Source organism: Lepus europaeus, chromosome 6, assembly GCF_033115175.1.
Source record: "Lepus europaeus isolate LE1 chromosome 6, mLepTim1.pri, whole genome shotgun sequence".
NCBI lineage: Eukaryota > Metazoa > Chordata > Mammalia > Lagomorpha > Leporidae > Lepus > Lepus europaeus.
In genome coordinates, this window is record NC_084832.1 from 31,978,989 (window position 1) to 31,998,512 (window position 19,524).

Here is a 19,524-nt window from a genome sequence, read left to right on the forward strand (position 1 = left end):
AATGCTCTCTCTAGGACATCCTAGAGATCTCAAGTGCAGCCACAGAAACAGGTCCATTGGTATCAGTCACCTGCTCATGCAAATTTCTTGTGCTTTCCAAACCTGATAAATCTAGATTTTATGCTCACTGCTTCTATTGGTTGATGGAAAATGGCTTAGTATATTTGACTTTATGCTTGAAGGATAGGAAAACAGATGATTATAGGAGCTCAGGATTCAGCCACCTGCTTATAGTATCTACCCAAGATCAGTAACAAATCAAAATGGCATTAATTTACAATAAAACCTTGGTGGCCCCCATTGTAGTTCTCTTAGTTAAGCTTCCAAACTTTCTATGTAGTATACCAATCTGCAAAGATATCACAAGCCCTATTGGATCGATTGAGTCATACAGGCCAAGGGGGAGAATTGCTTGTACTGCAGCTAGAATGTTTTCTTTGCTCTCTTCTCACCATTTGTAAACAGTATTGTAAGCAGTTCACTTTATAAACATGTCAAAGCCACATATTCACATGTATTACATATTAATCCAAATAATCTAAAAACAGTAGTGCTTCTTCCACAATAGTGGAGAATAAAAAGGACCCTTACTGGCTTTCACTTTGAAGGAGACATTTCAAGAAACCCAAGACCGGGCCAGCGCCGCGGCTCAATAGGCTAATCCTCTGCCTGCAGCACTGGCACCCCGGGTTCTAGTCCCAGTTGGGGCGCCCAATTCTGTCCCGGTTGCCCCTCTTCCAAGCCAGCTCTCTGCTGTGGCCCAAGTGCTTGGGCCCTGCACCCCATGGGAGACCAGGAGAAGCACCTGGCTCCTGGCTTCGGATCAGCGCGCAGTGCACCGGCCACAGCACGCCGGCCACGGCGGCCATTGGAGGGTGAACCAACAGCAAAGGAAGACCTTTCTCTCTCTCTCTCACTGTCCACTCTGCCTGTCAAAAAAAAAAAAAAAAAAAGAAAGAAAGAAAGAAACCCAAGACCACTGGACTTTTGGAAAGGGAAATAGTGGATTTCTGAATATTATTTGTTATGTCTTCCATCCTATTTCACATGTAGGTGTTACCAAAATTTTTTTATTTTATTTTATTATTTTATTATTTTATTTTATTTATTTTATTTATTTTATTTTTTTATTTTATTTTATTTTATTTTTATTTTATTATTTTATTTTATTATTTTATTATTTTATTTTATTATTACGGCTATATTCTGCTTACATATCTAATACAATGATCAATGTAATATATTATAATTATATCCCAGAGGCTGACAAGCTGATAAACCAATTATTATTTTTATAAACCAATTATTTATTTTTAAAATCTCTACAAGATTAAATGATATCACAAAGCTTGAGAACAAACAAAAATGAGTGTAAAGTTTTACATTTATACCTACCAAGTAAAACCTAATTTGTCCTGATGATTTCTACTTGCTGGAACTGGGACTCAAAAACTGATACATTAATAGCTACATTGCAATTCAACTTCTAGATACTGTACCCACCAAAGTGTATGAAACAGCAGCTGAAGGAGAGTCCTGATACCTTTATACTTACTATTAAATTCACTATCATTTCATAAGACCTAAAAAGCTTCCATTTTCAGAAACCAAATGAATATGTTTAATGGAGATCTCCTACCAATCATCACTGTTATGTCTTGTAAGGTCTTAATAGTAGCTCCAATTTCTGAAAGTCTCCCAGGGATCATGTTTAATTTATTTTGTTAGGGGGTATACTCCACAGGGTTCTTCTTTGTCTTTCCCACTATAATAATCTCAATGTGTGTCAGAGAAATATTGGGAAATCTGCCATTTTTAAATATTTCTAGTAAAATTACATGCTTTAAAACTGAGGATATAATCATTGTGTAAGTTTGGGAATCTATTGATCCAACAGAATTTTGTTTGTCCTCTAACATCCACATTACAAGTGGATAACAGTGACATTTTGGCTACTGGGAAATCTCAGTCTAAATCCAACAACCATCCAAAGGGCGTGACTATTTCTCTTTCCTCAAGGCACAGTTGCTACAAATCCTTTTTATGGAAACCTAGAAGGAAGATTTGCAACCACCCTCTTATTTATTCTTGGGGCCCTTGCTTTGTGAGAGGACTCAAGGCTGAAAGTCACACTTCTATTTAGCACATTTAGAATTGTATCTGGTTTCAGTAGAGTTTATTGGGATTTCAATGCCCCCAGACATCTCTTTTTATCCAAGGACTCTATGATTGGTTAGCTGTCATCAAAGATTATTGTAGGCCTGACTAATAGAGTAACTGTCTTCACCTTGCCTCTGGCTTACATGTAATGTTGTTTGCCTCTCCCCCCATCCCCACAGAATCTCAACAATCACACTGGAATCAGATATCTTATTTCAGTGATAATGTAGATATGCGCATCACCAGATATAACCCTAGACAATATCATCTACAGTGTTTTCTAGAGATTCTTGAGGGTTTTTTCATCATAGTATATTTAATATCTGAATGAAGATAATTTCTTTTTCAAAAAAAGATTTTATTTATTTATTTGAGAGGTAGAGTTACAGACAGTGATAAGAGTGACAGAGAGAAAGGTCTTCCATCCGCTGGTCCACTCCCCAAATTGCCACAACGGCCAGAGCTGTGCAGATCTGAAGCCAGGAGCCAGGAGCTTCTTACCAATATCCCACGTGGTTGCAGGGGCCCAGGGACCTGGGCCATCCTCTACTGCTTTCCCAGGCCCCAGCAGAGAGCTGGATGGGAAGAGGAGCAGCCGGGACTAGAACCAGCGCCCACATGGGATGCCGGCGCCGCAGGCGGAGGAATAACCTACTGCACCACAGCATTGGCCCCCTGAAGATAATTTCTTTTTGCCCTATTAGGACGAGCAACCTGTTTATACATAATAGATGAATCTTATCTCTCTATAATTTTAAATACTTTATTCCATAATACACTAAAGAATTTCTATCATTTCAACTTTATTAGCATGGGTTAGCTCTGAATCCATTTTCATATGCAAAGACTTGATCCAGTAAAACTGTAAATTGCTGAAAAGATTAAATACAAAACTCATTGTACATATAACTGTCAATAAACCTATATCTATAGGCCCGTCTGTGTTCAAAAAATTCCTAGGAATATCCTCCACAAATAGAAAATTAAACATATACTGTATAAAGGAGAATTAAAGCAGGAAAAGGATAAGGAAATTACTTAGCGTCATGGTGGAGGTAGAGATCACAAGAGAATAGCTATGCACCATGCCCAGAGGTAACTTACCCAGATTTAAGCAGATCAGAAAGCTCCAGGAGACATTTCTCCAAGTATTTGAAGGTAATAAGTCATTTGCACATATGATGGATATTTGATAAATTTTACACATACAACAACAACAAAAAAAAACAAAATAAGTAAACAAGACATCTAACAACTGCAGAGAAAATAACAGCCTTAGAAAGCAAAGAAGCTATGGTATATCTTATGTCCATGACATTTGGTTAATATTTACACAGTCAAATCAATAAGGAGCTGAATATTGATCTAACTAAAATTATTATTAACAAAAAGAAGAGAAGGGACAGCAGGAAACCTGAGAGTATTTATGTGAGAACCTGCAGGTATGTTGAGGAAAACAATGCACTATAGAAACAATCGTCTTTCTCATCTTCTATATCAACAAGCATGTGACACATGCAATCATAAAAACAAGAAGTAAGATTTGTAAGATATCTGGAAGTCATCACAAAAATAAATAGCTGAAAGAATCAGAAGTGCATACCACTAGCAGGAAGATAAGGAAGAATATAGAGGACCAGTCAGTGTGTATCACAAGTGAGCTTTGCATAACAATGCAGATATTTCAACCACAGACATAAATTAACTTTATATAAATTCTCTTCTGCTTGAGGGAAAATTCATCATAAATAGTATAATATTGGCATCTAAAATTTGAATGCCAGGCCAACTTCATCTCATCTAATCTTTACAAAATCTCTATAAGACAGATATTACTTCTGTGTTATAGATGAGAAAATTGGCCTTCAGAAAGATTAAGAAATTTGCCTAATGACTCTTAAGTCAGTAGTGAATCAAAAAATCAAGCTTGGAATCATCTGACTGCAAAGTCCTTCTTCTTTCTGTTCTAAATGTACTGCCATTAGTAAAATATCCTCAGTGATTGACTAAAGATGTCTTTGGTTAGGCCTCTAACAAATTACACTTTAAAGAAATCACAAAGAAAAGAAACAAGTCCCTAGCAGAAGCGAAATTGGAAAGTATGCAGAGGAAGGCTAAGAACAACCAATCTCATAGTAACAAGGTCATGTTATGAAATGAGGAACACTGATGTTGGTTAGCTTTAATGAAGAGATAACCAGAGGATTTTTCTCCTTAATATCAGGGTGTAGAGAGGAATAAGGAACACATTGACCATTATACTACTTCCTTTATAAAATCTGATTTTTTCTGACAGAGCAACAAACACACATCCATCTGGAAAACTCATGTGTCATAAGAACAGATGTTTAAATGACCCACAACAAGAGGAAAAGTAAATAGAGAGTGAGATCTCTTGCCAAAGCAAATTGTAACAGGATCATCAATGTCTGCTTGCAGAGCCAGTAAACTCTGCTTGACTGGGATATAGGCAAGTGCATAGGCTTTGTGTGCCAAAGTTCACTAACTTCCGTGTGTTAGACCCATCTTTCTTTTTGAAAAACACACAAAACAGACTTATTTATCTTCTTCTATGTAAGTTCTAACAGTAACTGAAAATTGTTCAGAGAAGCACTTGAATTTTGACCAAAATATGCTTGTTGAATTTGTCCTGAGATTTACAGAACAATAAAACATATGAGTTCTCCCCAATAAATACATCTTTTCTAGAACTCTTTAAAATGTTATTCTTATGTATTTTAAACCTTCTTTGGATTTTGTGACATCATCCTAATGAAAAGGTATTTTATATAGCTATATGTCTATTCTATATTATTTTGGATATTACATTGTATGGGTATACATTATGAAAACAATACCTGAATTTGTTCCAGTAATTATACCATAAAGCCTTCAGTTGTTAACACAGCATAGTCTAGGCAAATTGCAAGGATTTAAAAATCTGCAGATGTCCTGTCAATTATCCTAAGTATGATTAAAATAAAAAGCTAATGGCTTGGATAGTTAAGCTAATAACATAGTAAGGCCGAACATTTGATTTTTAAAAGGAGTTAAATTGAAGTTATATTACACTTTCATGCAATACCATGAGAAAGACCCTGTCCTATATTCTCTGATTCTGACTTGGTACACTGAATAAGAATGTGAGAATGTATTATTCAAAGTTCTTGCCCATGGCCAAGTTTTAAAGAAGGTAATGATGATTCCAGGTATTTGAGCAGAGGAGAGGTTTGACTATTTACACATTTGGCATAATAGGTAAGCTGTGACCTAAATTTGAACTAAAAGTAACAAGTAGAAAAATCATGAGTGTATGTTACCTAAGAAATAATAATTCTGTCTCTACCAAGGTATATGAAGAATCACAGTAACTACACGATGGAAACATGTAATCTTTCCTCTGTCCACGTATTTGAAGAACTATGCTTCATAACAAAGAAATTACACAACAGAAACATTTTTTTAAAAATCTGTTTTTAATAAAAGCTGCTTAGATATGAACTTCTGTCATCCTGAGGATTCCACCATTGCTCAAATGTGCTGTGCAGAACTAGACCCTGAATACTCAGGGCACCCAAAACTTCAACAGAAGAGAAAAATAAAGGCACTCAGTTCTTCCCTTTCACCATCCCAGTTATGAATGCGGGTAGTTTGAAGATGGTGAGCAGAGTCATACTCATGTCCCCAGGCTGACAAAATCGTCTGTGAGTCATATAGAGGCTCAGGGCTAGAGTTTCAAGTTTCCACACCCATTTCTACATACCTCATTGAACTCTTCAAAGATTATGTTAGTCAGGCTCTTTGACATGACAAGAAAAAGAGATATAGCAAGTTTCCCTGCCATAATAGCAGTTTTTATAAGAAAATACCCACAAGTGGATAAACAAGCAAACCGTCTGGGCAGGAGTCAGATGGATTGCTGCTTCTCTGTGCCTCTTCAAACTTCTAAGCAAGTTACTGTGTGATTAATATACTTGAAAATTCTTGGAGAGAAAATATCTACTTAGAGTAATTAGGTAAAATGCCTTGGAAAAACATTCTTATAAGGCAGGGTTCTAGATCCTAGAGCACCTTCTAGATCACACAATCCCTGGCTACCCAGTCTGTAATCAGTAATCCATGAGAAAGGAAACTGCCTCTGGTTGCTCTGCTAAGAAGAGCTGTGATGCCCAGATCCTAAGAATTTCACGGACTCTAAAGCAGTTGGAAGATGGACTCTATTTTCAGATGGTCTGAATTATAACCTGAATTTGCTGCATCTAAGCTCATAGAGATAATAAAAGTGAATTGATGTTCCTAAAAGCCTGTCAAAGAAGTAGAACAGTATTAAGTATCTCATGGCTGGTTGTAAATGATATAATCCAATGATATAATCCATGCAGATTACTTAGCAGCAAGGTCAGATAGTATCATTACTTAGAAAAAGTTATTAAATCATGCCTATTAGTCATCTGAATATTCATTTGCATGTCACTAAAAATCTCAAAGAGAATACAAAATTAAATGTACACTTACTAAATGATTCAGCAATTGCACCCCTTGGTGCTCACCCAAAGGAGTTGAAAACGAATGTCCATGCAAAAACCTGCACACAGATGTTGGTAATAGCTTTATTCAGGATTGCCAAAATGTCAGTAGATGAATTATAAATAAATTGTAATAGATCCAGAGAGTGCAATATTATTCATATAATAACTATGAGATAGCAAGCCATGAGGCAACACGGAGAAAACTTAAATGCTTGTGACTAAGAAAAAGAAGTTAGTCAATAAAGTGACATATTGTATGATTTCAAGTAGGCAACATTCTGGAAGAGGCAATCTTATGGAGACAGAGCAAGGATCAGTAGTTACCATGGGTTAGGATGTACAGAAGGAAGCATGAGCAGAGAATGGAGGATTTGAAAGGCAAAGAAAATACTATTTACTTGTATGATGCTGTAATGATCAGAACAAAGGTGAACCTTAGTATAAACTATAGATTATAGGTGGCAATGATGTGCCAATATAATTTTATCAACCATAACGAATGTAGCACCCTGGTGGGGATTGTTGATAATGGAGGAGACTATGCAAGAAGAGTGTCTGGGTACATACAGAACTCTGTATCTTTCACTCAATTCTCCCGTGGACCTAAAACTACTCTAAAAATAATGTCTATTAAAAAACAACTCAAGAGCAATCAGAAGGGCTTACTAACCACACAGTATTTTGGTAAACAGTATACCTGAGAACCTGAACTCCCGTGTGAATCCTTTCATGCTGTAGAAATATTAACTCTGATTGAGGGTGATTTCATTTTTTTTTTTTTTGGCTCTATGTGAATTCTTGTGTATTGTATTTGCTGAAAATGGAAATGTATTCTTTTTTTATTTTATTTATTTATTTTTTTGACTGGAGGAGTGGACAGTGAGAGAGAGAGAGACAGAGAGAAAGGTCTTCCTTTTGCCATTGGTTCACCCTCCAATGGCCGCCTCGGCCGGTGCACTGAGGCCGGCGCATCATGCTGATCTGAAGCCAGGAGCCAGGTGCTTATCCTGGTCTCCCATGCGGGTGCAGGGCCCAAGCACTTGGGCCATCCTCCACTGCTCTCCCGGGCCATAGCAGAGAGTTGGACTGGAAGAAGGGCAACCGGGACAGAATCCAGCGCCCCGACCAGGACTACAACCCAGGGTGCCAGCGCCACAGGCAGAGGATTAGCCTATTGAGCACGGCGCCAGCCAATGGCAATGTATTCTAGCAAGTCTATATAGTTCATGCACTTACAAATGTATTTCTAAAGCAACATACAGTAAACATATATGAAGTGTATTTATACCTTATTCTTCACATGCAAAGTCACATTGTCAGAGACTAGCATTGTCGTACAGCTGGTAAAGCTTTTGCCTGCAACATTAGCATCCCATATGGGCTTTGGTTCATGCCCAGCTACTCTGCTTCTGATCCAGCTCACTGCTAATGGTTTGAGAAGAGCTGCAGAAGATGACCAAACTGTTTGAATCCCTGCCACCTGCATGGGAGACCCAGATGACCCAACTGTTTGAATCCCTGCCACCTGCATGGGAGACCCAGATGAAGCTCCTGGCTCCTGATTTCGGCATGGCCCTGCCCTGGCCCTTGCAGCCAACTGAGAAGTAAACTAGCAGACGAAGAGTCAATCTCTCTCTCTCTCTCTCTCTCTCTCTTTCTCTCTCTCTCTTTCTCTGTCTCTCTGCCTCTCTCTGTGTGTAACTCTTTCAAATAAATTAATCTAAAAAAGCCACATTTCAAGTGTCATTATTGTTCAAAATCTCATACCTTTTATGCAACAGAAATAAATAGTAAGAGGACTTTTAAAATGAGTCCAGAATATCCTTGAGAGAAGTGATTCAGTCTCTGCTCCCACACAGATTGAGAGGTCTATGCAACAAAAATGAACTAATGTGGTCCTTGGTATCAGGATGATCTAGGCATTAATTCCTGCATATTAGCAGTGTGACTGTGAGGAAATGATTCAGTCCCTCAGATTCTCAGGTTTTTTTTTTTTTCTTTTTTGGACAGGCAGAGTTAGACAGTGAGAGAGAGAGAAACAGAGAGAAAAGTCTTCCTTCCGTTGGTTCACCCCCCAAATGGCCGCTACAGCTGGTGTGCTGCAATCGGCGCACTGCGCTGATACGAAGCCAGGAGCCAGGTGCTTCTTCCTGGTCTCCCATGCGGGTGCAGGGCCCAAGACTTGGGCCATGCTCCACTGCCTTCCCGGGCCACAGCAGAGAGCTGGACTTGAAGAGGAGCAACCGGGACAGAATCCGGCACCCCAACCAGGACTAGAACCCCGCGGTGCCAGCGCCGCAGGCGGAGGATTAGCCAAGTCAGCCACGGTGCCAGCCATGATTCTCAGTTTCTTCAAACCAATTAAATCAGATTCTCTGGCAGAGGACCCAGTATCATATTTTTAAACTGTCAGGTGATTTTAATATAAAGCCTAATTTGATATTTCATGCTCTAAAGCTAGTAGCTTCCAAACCATAAAACGTACCCTAGCCATTCAGAAGTCTTGTTAAACCCACACTGCTGGTTCCCACCTCCAGATTCCCTGATCTTGTAGGCCTGGGTTGAAACATGGGAGTTTCGTTTATACCAAGTTCGAGGTGATGCTGATGCTGCTGGTACAAGGAGCATGGGTTCCAAACCACAGCTATAAGCTCACAGGTAACTTGTTCCCCTGGTGTGATATCCATGAATCCGCAACCTCTTTTGAATCATTCAGAGTCCCTCCTCTCCTGAACTTTCTTTTTCACTTCCAACCCCCAACAGTAATATTTGTCTGCGCCAGTTAGTTGGGATTTACAACTATTTCCATCACAGCACCAGAATCAGGATGTTACATAGTATTTGTGTTTAACTCTGTGGTCCTTCCCAGGCTGAATTCCTCATGGGCAGAAATCATACTTTGCTCAATTTTTTATCCCTGGCTTTGGAGAAATGTCTAATACATGGCTGGAACATAATGTTTTGTGGAATGCAAATGACCTATAAGCCAAAAAGAATACCTAACACCTAGTATTAGACCCATTTCTCTGAAAAAGATTAACTTGAATAGGTGATGACGTGAACCCACCACCAGGTGTTAGAATCTTTCAGTTCCTTTAAGAAATAAATGCAGTGTTTTGTTTATAAGAACAGGCATATGCTTTATAGGCTTACTCTTGCGAACATCCTTGCCCCCTCTGGGCTTCAGTGTGACCACACTTCTGCGTCAGCCTCTCCATGAGCCTTCACATACTGAACTCGATAACCACAAACCCCTAACACTTACTGCACTGTGACTAAAAATACCTAATTTTCCAAACAAGGGTTTCTCACTTGCTACCCAATATGAACATAGACCACAGCGTGGGCAAGGTTGGCCCTTTCAGATCTGCAGTCCAGGGAAGTAAACAGGAGGGGAAGCCCAAAGAGAAGGTTTAAATTGGGCCTGATGAGCTCCAGTGGGGTGACTAGCCCACGTCTGTGGAAGTGTCTCCTTCACAAGCTGCAGGCCAGCACCACGCCTGCTGCCCTCCAACCACAGGGTGTGTTTATAATTTGTTACTCATTCAACAGCAAACTCTTTACTGGGAGGCCAAAAGCTGGTATCATTGCAAGCATAAGTCCTGTTGCTGCTTGTTCTACCCTTCCTTTCAGCAGACATTATAACTAGTGAGCTAAAGGGACAAAAGTGTGCAGAAAGAAAGAGAGAGAGAGAGAGAGAGGGAGAGAGAGAGGGAGGGAGAGAGACTGTGACACTAACTGTGTTAATGACTAGGGAAAGCCCTGGAAAACAGAACCTGGTAAAACAGGGTCATGATAACTGGCTTCCAAAAGGATATAAGGGAAACATATTTGCTGTGTTGTTTTGTTTTATTTGTTGTTGTTTTGGGTTTTTTTAAACAATGGTTAGACTTGGGAAGGATGAGAGGACACATGGCTAGTGGAAAACCTGGAATCTTTTACTCCAGACTGTAAAAATCTCGGAAAAATGTCCCAAAGGGAAATACCTGAAATAAAGTTCTAGGAAAACAAACCAACCAACTTGTTGGCACAGAGGGCTAATCTTATGAAAGAGAATTAAAGAGGTCTCATAATACCTTTCATAATTAAGGATAGAATGAGTTTACCTATTTAATGCAACAATTTGAATATCTGCCTATTAAAATTTCACCCAAAGAGTTATGCATTCATAATTTTCCTACTCTATTTTTCTTCTTAACAAATCATACTTCATAATTTCTAAGTATATTCCTTAATATAGATGATGTCTCATCTATAGTTACAATCAGCTGGTAAATATTCTTTGGATACTTACGATATTTAAAATGTTATTATAGAAGGCAGGAGCTGTGGCTCAACAGGTTAATCTGCCACTTGGGACGTCCATATCCCATATCAGAGTAACTGATTCAAGTCCCAGCTACTATGGGCTTGTAATTCAACTTCCTTCTGATGAGTTTTAGGGGCAACAGATGATGACCTAAGTATCTGGGCTCCTGCCACCCATATAGGAGACCCAGACAGAGCACATGGATGTTGGTTTCAGCTGCACCTATCCCCAGATGTAGCAGGCATTTGGCAAGTTGAACAGTGGATGAAAGACTCTTTCTCTCTCTCTCTCTCTCTCTCTCTCTCTGTCTCTCTCTCTCCTGCTTTTAAATAAAATTTTAAATAAAATGAAATGCTAGTGTAGGAGTGGGTATTTGGACTGCTGGTCAAGCCACCAGTTGGGATGCCCACATCCTGTATCAGAGTATCTGGGTTTCAGTCCCAGCTCTTCTCCCAATTCCATCTTCCTCCTAATGTACACTCTGTAAGGCAGCATGTGACGTCTTAAGGAACTGGGACCTCACCACCCAGATTGGAGACACAGACTGAGTTCCTGGCTCCCAACTTTGGCCTGGTACAGTCCCAGGATATGGGGATTTGGAGAGTAGACCAGTAAGTGGAAGTGTGCACACACTCTCTCTCTCTCTCTCTCTCCATCTCAAATAAATTTAAAAGTTTTTACATAAAAAATGTAATACTCTCTCTTGAAGATTCTTCTCTTTAAAAAAAAAAAAAGCTGTTGTGACAACGGAGCTAGAGAGCAGCTTAAAAGCTGTGGCAATCATCTCTCCAGAGTCATAGACTTGAACAACTACTCATGCACCAACAGCTATGGCAGTCAGGTGAAAGGCTATAGTGTCTACCTGTAGTATAATAATGAAATGTACACTGAGGTGCAGATATTTGGCATAGTGATTAAGATGCTAATTAGAACATGTGCATCTCACATCAGAGTACCCAGCTTCAAATCCAGGCTCAGGCCCCTGATTTCAGCTTCCTGCTAATGCGGACACTAAGATGCAGCATGGTGGATCAGACATTTGCATGCCTGCCACCCCTGTGGGAGACCTGGATAGAGTTCTTGGATCCTGGTTTCAGCACTCCTGTGGCAGGCATTTGGGGTGTGACCCAGCAGGTAGTATGTATGTATGTATGCATGCATGCATGTATCTATCTATCTATCTATCTATCTCTCACTCAAATTTCTTTCTAAAAGAAGGAAAAGATGTGATAAAGAATACAAGACAGGAAGAGTTGTCATGTCCCTCTCCTCCCAGCTCAAATAGCATAGCACAGAGAGACACCTCCCAGTTGGAGAATGGACAAGGAATGAAGTCCAACCTTACACATGCTAAGTACCAGAACCAGGTGACAGGGCCCTGCAGCCTCTGCCTTCAATTCAATGCCTGCAGACTGAGCCCTTTGGCCCTCCTTAATCAGGTAGCCAAGTCACCACATCCACCATTCCACTCCCAAACTCTGTCCGGCAGCAGAACAAGACCACAACCACTGGAGAATAAAATGGGGAAACAAATTAAGACTTTGTCTTGAAGTTCAGGCCTTTATATTCATGCCAGTGCTCAAAGACACGGATTCTACAACTGTCCCAGTATCAGGCAGAGACCTACATCCTGGTCGGGCAGATGAGGGTTTCAATTGTTGTCACCAGCGTCCTTTCAAAAGATGTATGTCAATCTGCAAGATACCACAGAGCCCAGCAGGACTCAAGTGCAAACCAGCTCAAGGAAAGCCTAAGCAGCCATGAAATATCTTCCATTAACTCTTTCTCAGCCATGCACAGACAACAAGAAGCAAGACTTCAGCCACCTAACAGAGTAACACCAAAGTGAACACATGACTATGTCTTGTATCTCATAGAAGCATCACTGGACAGATACTAACATTCCTTGTCCCTAGGACAGTGTCTATGAATGGAGCCCCTAGACCTTCCCAGTACCACATAAAGACCCATAACCACAGTCAGTTTGACTTATAGCCCACCCAGAATCCCCTGTGGCTGACTACAGCAGTTTCATGGTAAAGTCCACCTCAGCAGCAGGCAGCACATAACAAAAAGAGCCTTAGTTCAACCCCTTACTGTTATGGTCTCAGAAACTCATGCAATCTAGAAATGTGACATACATGGACACAGGACTGCTCACTCCATTCTTACCTCCAACCCAAGGCAGCATAACATGGAGAGAGCAATTTCTTACTTCGGAGAAGACAGGTGGATGGAAAAACATTGCAAAGAAACATGAGGTTAGCACCATGGAGACTTGCCCATTCCTGCCGTATTTGGGCTAGTAACACTACCCACGTCCTTGTCAATGTGGGTACCTGAGAAACCTCTGCTAGACTTCAGGCAAGTTATCTCACAACCCTAGCCCAGTGGACAAGGAATAGAAGCCCCATGAACCCAAACTGTGCCCCACAAGCTGCCACTGAGAACCAAACACCCTCCTCAGTCAAAGAGAAACACCGCATACCCCACTGCCATTGCTATCATTTGCTGTGGAAGAAGATAACAGGAAGACCACATTATCAACCAACAGGAAATAAAATCAAAATAGCCTACCAAACTTACACATTAAGGCACATCTTTAGGAACAACACTTTTACCAAGAAAGCCACTTGTTAAAAGTGATGGAAACAGCCTGTGTTATGCACAGATGTCAATGTAGAAACACAGGAATTATGAAAAGGTAAGGCAATATTATGCCCCCAGAAGAATTCAAAAATACTTTAGTAACACACTAAATAGAAGGAGATTAATGAAATGAGGGAGTTCCAGGCTTGTGGCTTCAGCCTGGCCCATCCCTGGCCATTGCAAACATTTGGGAAATAGACCAGCAGGTGGAAGACTTCTTTCTCTCATATATATATATATATATATATATATATATATATACACACACACAGAGAGAGAGAGAGAGAGAGAGATCCCTTTCTCTTTCTGTAACTCTACCCTTCAAGTAAATAAAATAAATCTTTTTTTGAAATGAGTCATTGAAGAAACAAAATGAGAAATCAAAAATTCCTCCTAACTAATGAAAATGTAACACAACAAATCAAAACTGAAAATGGCCGGCTCCTCGGCTCACTAGGCTAATCCTCTGCCTGCAGTGCAGGCACCTGGTTTCTAGTCCCGGTTGGGGCACCGGTTCTGTCCCAGTTGCTTCTCTTCCAGTCCAGCTCTCTGCTGTGGCCCGGGAGTGCAGTGGAGGATGGCCCACATGCTTGGGCTCTGCACCCACATGGAAGACGAGGAGAAGCACCTGGCTCCTGGCTTCAGATTGGTGCAGTGCGCCAGCCATAGTGGCCATTTTGGGGGGTGAACCAATAGAAGGAAGACCTTTCTCTCTGTCTCTCTCTCACTATCTAACTCTGTCTGTCAAAAAAAAAAAAAAAACTGAAAATGAGTATGAAGAAAGTAATAATAAAGATTAGAACAACAATAAGCGAGATTGAAAATTTAAAAATAATATGAGGAGTTAAATTTTTGAAATGATTAATGAAGTTGATCAACCGTTAGCCATACTACCTTTGAAAAAAATAAAGTAGACTCAAAGAATTAAATAAGAAGTAAAAGGAGATATTACAACTAATATCACAGAATTGCAAAGAACATTAAGGACTGTTCTGAAGAACTAGATGTCAACAAGTTGGAAAATCTAGATGACATGGCTAAATTTCTGTATAAATATAACTTGCCAAAACTGAACCATGAAGACACAGGTAAGTTGAAGAACCCATTAGCAAGTAATGAGATTAAATCAGTAATCAAAAGTCTTCCAACCGGGGCAGATATCATGGTGCAACAGGGTAAGCTGCCACTTGGGACACCCACATCCCACAGTGAATGCCTGACTTGAGTCTCAGTTACCATGTGCATTAGATCCATCTTCCTGCTGTTGTGCTTGGAGACAGCAGACAATGGCTCAGGTACTTGAGTTCCTGTCACCCATGTGTGAGACCTCTATGGAGTTCCTGGCTCCTGGCCTCAGCTGGTCTAGCTCTGGTTGTTGCAGGCATTTGGGAAGTGTACCAGTGTGTGGAAGTTCTCTCTCTTCCTGTTTCTCTCTGTCTTTCTTTACCTTTCATATGAATAAATAAACAAACCTTTAAAAAAAGTTTTCCAACAAAGAAAAGCCCAAGACTGACAGTTTCACTGATTCTATCAAACTTTTTTTTACATAATGACAACAGTGTAATTATATATGCTTATATATTTATTTATAACATGCAAATATATTCATTATACATATACATATATACATACTCAGATGTGCTTATATACAAGTAGAATAAATGACAGCAATGACACAAGGTATAGAAGGGAAGGATTAGGATTATTTTCTTATTATAAGGTACATATATGTCAAAAATATGATAAAATATTAGGGTATCTGGGTTTGATTTGGGACCCTATGTCTTAAGTACAGATTCTATCAAACTTTTAAGGAAGAGCTATCACCAGTTCTTCTTTACACTATTCCAAAAAATTGAAAGGGAAGAAACTCTTCCAAACTCATTCCACCAGGCCAGTGTTATCTTGAATTCTAAAACCAGAGATGTACACACCAAAAAAGAAAACTACAGGTGCCTATTTCTAATGAAGATAGCTGCAAGCATTCTCAAAGAAATACCAGCAAATCAAATCCAGCAACAGATCATAAAGATCATTCATTCATCCTGCCCAAGTGGAACTGATTCCAAGGATGCAAGAGTAGTTCAACATATGCAAATCAACAAGCATAAGAGAGCACATCAACAGAATGCAGTATAAAAATCATACGACCATCTCAATAGACACAGAAGAAGCAATCAGTGATATATCATCCAATCATTCTGGATATATATCTCTCAAATTGGGTATGGAAATAACATATCCCAACATAATAAAGGTTATATATGACAAAAACACATATCTTACTCCACATAGTCCTGGGACTTGGAACTTTTGGCCAGAGTCCTTAAACAAGAAAAGTAAATAAAATATACACAACTAAGAAAGGAGGAGGTCAGATTATCCCTATTTGTAGATAAAATGATTCTATGTAGACAGAAATCCAAAAAGCTCCATCAAGAAACTATTATAGAAGCCAGCTTTGTGGCCAAACAGCTTAAGCCACCACCTGCAAGGTCACCACCCCATGTGGGTGGCAATTCAAGTCCCAGCTGCTCTACTTCCAATCCAGCTCCCTGTTAATGCAACTGGGAAAGCAGTGTAAGATGACCCAAGTATTTGGACCCCTAACTACATGAGTGAATCAGAAGAAGTTCCTGGCTCCCAACTTCAGCCTGGCCCATCCCCAGTCATTGTGGCCATTTGTAGTATGTACCTGCAGAAGGAAGATTCCCCCCCCCCCTTCTCTCCTTCTGTGTGTGTGTGTGTGTGTATTTACAACCTGCCCTTCAAATAAATAAATAAATCTTTTTAAGAAGAGAGACTATTATAATTGATAAACAAATTCAGAAAGTTGCAAATAAAACATGAAAACAAAACAGTCAAGAGCATTTTATACACCCACATTAAACTCACTGAGGCAGAAATCATAAGTAATCCCACTCAAAACTACTACAAAAATATACTTGGAATAAGTATAAGAATGTGAAGGATCACTACAATGAAAATTATAATACTGATGAAATAAATTGAAGAAGAAACATTATTTTTATTTTTTTATTTTTTAAAGATTTTATTTAATTGTTTGACAAGTAGAGTTACAGACAGTGAAAAAGAGAGACAGAGAGAAAGGTCTTCCTTCCATTGGTTCTCTCCCCAAATGGCCACAATGGCCAGAGCTACGCGGATCCAAAGCCAGGAGCCAGGTGCTTCTTCCTCATCTCCCATGCAGGTGCAGGGGCCCAAGGACTTGGGCCATCCTCTACTGCTTTCCCAGGCCACAGCAGAAACCTGGACTGGAAGAGGAGCAACTGGGACTAGAACCGGCGCCCATATGGGATGCCCTCACCGCAGGTGGAGAATTAACCTAGTGTGCCACGGCACCGGACCCAGAAGAAACATTAAAAAATGGAATTATCTCCCATGTTCATAGATTTGAAGATTTTTGCTGTTAAAATATCCCAATTAGGCAATGTACAAAAAGAGTTAAAGATTTTAAAAGCTATTATTAAAATTGCTATATTGGTCTATAATGTTATGTTATATGTGTGTACATATTGTATGTCCACATGGGAAAATTTTATTAAGAATTTTATTTTAATTGGCTTATAGATAAGATTGTCCATAAATTTAAGCTGCTAAAATTAATCAAAGATACATTTTAATTTGTGTGACCTGAATCTCTGCATCATATGTTTTACACTTGTTGGTAGAAAGAATCTAAAAACATTTTATATATTTGTGCTTAAGTTTACTGGTTAAACAAACTACACCATGTTAGATGTTTAAGAGGTGTTTCCAAATACATGATTCTTAAAATTTATAGAAGACATTGAACCTTCTGGTAAATGTTTTCTTAAGTTGTTATCTAATGGTTGAAACTGTTTGCTAAGTATTCGTGTAATATTGCTATTGTCAGCAAGCGATCTAGGACTTGCTCCCTCATTTCTCTATGCTAAGCCCAACTTGTTCTTTCATTTCTCTATTCTCCTCAAGGTAGGAAACTAATTCTATTATGAAGGAATCTGTAGGACGCACAATTTAATCTTTAGACCTTATAAAAGAGATGGCTAACATTTTTCTGTAATAGCATAGCCAAAATAAGAGCTTAAATAATAATCTCATAGCTAGATTCATTTTGCCATCAGCAAAGTATACAGTAAGTAGAAAAAACCTCCCTTTCAGACCAAAGGGAAAGAAAGTTTTTAAGTGAGAATATAATTTTCCTCATGGGCATTGTCTACCTTAGAAAAACTACTACAGAACATGCCTGTGACTATAGACTTGTAGTTCAGGCCACTGAAGATTAGAGATGGGACTTGGGCACTCCCTTGACTTGCATCCTCTGGTCTGCTTTAACAAAAACCAGGAGGAAAAGAAAGCTAGGCATCAGAAGCAATGGGGGGCAGGCCTATTAATGGCTGATCTATACAGTGATCTGCCCTCAAGGAGACCCAACAGGCCAGTCCACTGCAGTGGCTTTCAATGTTGTAAGCCTGGGCTTCAGCAGAAGTCAGCTTGTGAAGAGCCCTGGCAGCTCTGCCAAGAGTTGGATCACTGGAAATGGACCTGCCCTGGAGTCAAAGGATGCCCAGGTCAAGCCACAGATCTTATTGGCTCTAAGCTGAAAAGCCCTTCACTCAGCCCAACTTCCAAAGTGACCACTGCAGCTGAGGGGATGGCCAAGTAGGGTCAGCAACATTGCAGGCAGAACTTAAATTTCTTGTTAGAGATGCCACCTGCCTTTCCCTGGCCAGCCCTCCTCCCAGGCCAGCCAAGTAATGAAAGTCAACAGAGTGCCTTCCCCTAGGAGGTTCACACCTCCCTTAGGATGTACCTCATGTGAAGAGATAGATAGGTCTGGGCCTCTTAACTTACAAGGCCTAAAGCCCAACAGATTATTATCAAGCCCCTTCTGTCAGGTTCTATTTGCATCTCAATCAGAAAACTTAATTGTAGCTTAGACAGCACCTTTCTTAGCTCCTCTAATAATGACTCTGTCCTTTGTTCTAGACCCTGTCTAGCTCACTTGGGCCTCATTCCTTTGTAATCATAACCTCTACTCTACCTCCAATGACTCTACTCCCAACCTGTGTGTACTGATGGTCCTCTTCCCCACTTAATGCTGTATAATTGTTCAGACCTGGTTAATTCCACTCTTAGGATCATTGGTTACTATCCTCACTCTGTCTTTTATGACCTTGTCTAAATATGATCAGAGTCGGCAAACTTGGAAGGCTTCCATAGCCTTGGCAACTCATGACGACAGCCTAGGGTGGTTACTGCCGCCATAAACTAGAGTATCAATTTGTTGGGTCAACAACAGGAGCCACTGTGCACTTGCTCCTCATGTGGGATCTCTGTCCTTAATGTGCTGTACATTGTGATTTAATGCTATAACTAGTACTCCAACAGTATGTTTCATTTTGTGTTTCCATGTGGGTGCAAACTGTTGAAATCTTTACTTAATATATACTAAATTGATCTTCTGTATATAAAGAGAATTGAAAATGAATCTTGATGTGAATGGAAGGGGAGAGGAAGCGGGAGAGGGGAGGGTTGCGGGTGGGAGGGAAGTTATGGGAGGGGGAAGCCATTGTAATTCATAAGCTGTACTTTGGAAATGTATATTCTTTAAATAAAAGTTAAAAGAAAAAAAGAAGTCGATCTTCCATTTGAAGGCAGATGCTCAGATATGGAAGCCTTCTGCCTGGTTTTGTCTTCTGATTTTTCTAACAGCTAGCTTTGTGACCTTGGGGAAGTTAACTTCTTATCTTCTCTGTGCCTCATTTTCTTCATCTGCAGGATTGAAAATGATAATAAAATCTACCTTACAGGAAAAAAAAATATCCCAATTAGGGTTTGGTGCTGTGGCACAGTAGGCTAATCCTCCACCTG